This window comes from Phyllostomus discolor, chromosome 1, assembly GCF_004126475.2.
Source record: "Phyllostomus discolor isolate MPI-MPIP mPhyDis1 chromosome 1, mPhyDis1.pri.v3, whole genome shotgun sequence".
NCBI lineage: Eukaryota > Metazoa > Chordata > Mammalia > Chiroptera > Phyllostomidae > Phyllostomus > Phyllostomus discolor.
In genome coordinates, this window is record NC_040903.2 from 5,800,227 (window position 1) to 5,804,390 (window position 4,164).

The following is a 4,164-nucleotide window of genomic DNA, read 5'->3' on the forward strand; positions in this document are numbered from 1 at the left end:
CCATTACAGCCTTCCCTTTCCATTATTCTGTCTATCTATTTCATTTAATGAACAATAGAAATGTACTCATATGTCAGCTCATCTTAAAGCACACCTTTTAACAGACTGACCATTCCAAGACTCTCCTGTTCAAAAATTCTGTCCTCTACTCTTGAGAACACTTAGGTTAGTCAACCCCTAGACTGTTAGAAAATCCAGGCAAAAAAGAGGGAGTCAAATGACTGGAAGTCATAGTACTTGAAAGGGACCTGAAAATTCTCTTTCCTAACTCTTCCTCCTCATCACTGTCTTGTCTCTCTTTCTCTGTAACATGGGTGGATAACTCATGAATTCCTATATCTTGCCACAAAGCTCTGAAGTGCTTATGAGTTCCTATTTATAAAGGGGAGGCTTCTAGGACCCTCTCTATGAGTAGATTACTTTGAAGGGGTCAACTGTGAAGCCACCGTTTGGGAAACAGTTACCTTGATGTATCCCTAATGACAGAGGAAAGTTATTTATGCCCTCAGGAGCTATGGAAGGAAAACCATAGGGTCCTACAAAAATCATGAAATTCATTTAAAGTTTCCTATGTTTCTCAAAATTTCATGTGAACTTGGCCTTCTAATTTAAAATATGCCCACATTTGCTTTAATACAAAATTTTAATTTTTCTCAGTGTGTTTTAATAAAATTGAACCTCCACATATATATTACATATGTATACTATATTAAATACATATATTTCTTATCCAAACACTTTGCCATCCCATGTACAGATAAAGAGGCACAGCATTCACCTACCACCATGCATAACACCTTGGCCTAAAGAAGTTTACTAGGTTAGTTACCTTTCCCAAGACAAGGTGACCCAAGATCGGAATTCCTTAAATAGGAAATGAGAAAGAAAAGACCCAAGCAATGGTATGAATGCGCATACAGGCTGATGCTGAGTATTAAAGGAACGCCATCCAACCTATTGACCAGTCAGTTGGAGAAGAGCCATCACTTGGGGTCAGACCCTGCTTCCCACATCTCTTTCTCTCAATTCAGACCTGGTAGTCAAGCCTCATTTACCTTCCAGATTATGTGTTGCTTCCACATGCCCGGGCACCTCTGATCTTCGTCTTAACTTCATACAACTAACAAAGCAGAAATTGTTATTCATTTCCCAGGGAAAAAAAAATGAGCAACTGCCAGGCTAAGGCTTCCCCAGAATCACACAGATTATTCTAGTATCTTTCTACTCTCCCATATTTATTCTATACCCAACAATATCTTAGGGCCATTTTCATAAGTATAAGACATGTTTAGTAAATTATGGCTGAATTGAATTTATTATCCCGGTTTAACAAGATTGTGAGTGCAAAGCTGAGATTTGCAGCTTGATTCTTCCTTCCACCCTCCTGGGTCTCGTGTCACTACAAAAGCCCATGCTGTGTTACAAAATGCTAATGATAATTTGACTCATAATATTTGTGCACCTCCTCACAAACCAGCTTTCAAAGTATAAATATTGGACCGTGCACTGCCCAACTAAAAGAGTTCCCCCTGAGTTATCGCTGAAAAATCAAGAGAATATTTTTTTAAGTTCCAGAGGGCTAGACTGAAGTCAATATTTGTAAATATTAACTACTGTATTTTTTTATTCTGAGTAGTCCAATCTGATAACAAAGACTGCAAACTGGACTGGGGTCTGTGTTACACAAAACTTTCATTTACATGCAATGTGCTTTTTAGCCAGAGTGGGAGGAGGTAATAGAGAGGCATACTTCAGCTAGAGGCCTTGCCTCTTTATCGTCCATCAGTCAAGGTGAAAAGCTCACTGAAACTGCAGTGAGATTGGATTTAACATAAACTTCCTGAGTTGAATTCCATTATTGCTAAAATAACTAGAAGGAAGTCATTTAAATATTTTCCAGAATGCCGATATTAGGGCTTATTCAGTTTCGACTAGTAGAACTTTGCAAAGAGTTCACCCTCCCTCAGAGTGTTAAGAATTGCTTAGATTTTATTTCTAGAAAGAACATTAAAGAAGGGTTATTTCAATCTTGCTGCCGATAAAAGATGCCCTGATAGACTTTAACTAAATGCTGCTTCAGATGTCCAGGAATGAACATCATCACTTTGCAAGGTGCATCCTTCCAGTGGTGGACATAAACCTGGAGTGGAAGATACCAACCAAAGTGAAGAGAAAGGGAGGTGAGGGCACCCCTCCCCCAGAAAACAAATGTTGGTACACTCCTTATATTCTCCTATAGTGAGGTTCGATGTGGTTGTGGAGAGACAGTGCACAGGTCAAACGTCTGTTAGAAATCTCATTCAGTTAAAAGAAAAACATGCAGTAAGTTATTAATGTATTAAGATGGAAATTATTGCCCTGGCTGGTGTAGCTCAGTGGATTGAGCGCGGGCTGCGAACCAAAGTATCACAGGTTCGATTCCCAGTCAGGGAACATGCCTGGGTTGCAGGCCACAGCCCCCAGCAACCACACATTGATGTTTCTCTCTCCCTCTTTCTCCCTCCCTTCCCTCTCTAAAAATAAATAAATAAAATATTTTTTAAAAAGATGGAAATTATCAAATTTCCACTTCGAAGACACAGAGGAAAAGAAATATGGTGTAAACAGTACTCTTAAGGAGTAATAACTGGTTATAAGGAAAAGATTTCAACTTGGAAAAGGGATTAGTATATTATTTTAAATTTAATGTAATTGATAAAATTGATGTGGTACAGGAATTGGACATGAGAAAACTATCAAAAAGCCAAAAGTAAAAAGTTGTGTAGTCTTATGGTCATTCACTTACTCCATTGCCTTTCACTATTTGATACTTATGGAATACCTACTGTGTGCCAGACTCTGTGAGTTACCAGAGAACAGAGATAAATAAAATAGTCTGAGACCAAAGGAATTTGTAATCCAGCAGATAAGACAAATAAATCAAAGATTCAGGTCTTTGATACTAACTTTGATAGAAAAAGTTGCGTATGTAGTACCTTCTCCTGTATGTATTACAGAATTTAGGGAAGGACTTCTTGGAGTTGCCTTACAGTTCTAAATCAAAAAGTCCTAAAGGTCTGTGGGCAACTATATCCTTAGTGAGAGGGTTTTTACAATTCCATTTTAATTCAACACAAACAGCTTTAAAACACCCCTGATCAGCATTCTAGGGGTGAGTGAGAATGGGAAGGAGAACAGTGTGGAAACTAATCCTTTTAAGCACTTAGTATTAATAGTCTTTATTATGCTGGGTATTTTACATTCAATATCTAATTTCACCAAAAGCAAAATCAAACTGAGCGAAGTATTATTATATTGATATTAAGGCTGAAGAAACTAAAGCCGCGTGGATTATACTACACACCTGAAATCACACGCTAGTAGGTACCTGAGTAAGGTTTAACCCTCCTAAATTCCTAATGAAACTTCCCATTGTGGCCGCAGCCTTTCCATCCCCAGGCTTGGAAACCTGCATCCGGACTTCCACTTGTTCTGCATTCTTTGTCCACCTTCATCCACGGGAACACTGACAACCTGTGTACATCGAATTGAACAAAGCCTTCAGCTCACACTCTAAAAACATATCTGTCTAGTTTTGGAGATACCAAGATAAATAGGACACAGTTCTTCAAGAAGTTTAAGTGAAGGAGACAAAATATTAACATAAACGGAGAAACAGAAGACAGAGAAAAATATGGCGTGACAGACATTTAAATCAGGTGCCATCACGCGATGAGCCACCGCGACCTCCGTCTGTGATTGGACTCTACGGCCCTCCCCATCCTCTTCTCTCGCCCATGAACCCTGCACACAGCCGCAATGACACCTCCTCAGCTCCTGAACACCTCACGTGGCCTTTCTTTCGAGCCTTTATATACATTGTTTTCTCCCTACGTCCCAGTCCCCCTGCCCGCATCGCTCCTCCCCATCCCACCGACACCCCCTCACCTGCTTAACTCCTACTGGTCTTTCAGGGCAGGTCTCAACCTGTGACCTCTCCAGTCAGACATAGGTGCTTGTGTATTCTGTCTGACCTTGGGCTAGGTATGGGGAGGCCAGATGCAGATAGAGAGAGAAACAGGAAAGAGTTTACAGTTTTGTGGTGCACAATTCCCAGCATGCCCTGCAGGGCACAAGGACTTGGGAGGCAGAGGAGAAAGGAAACTGCACAGGCACCTGAACTGT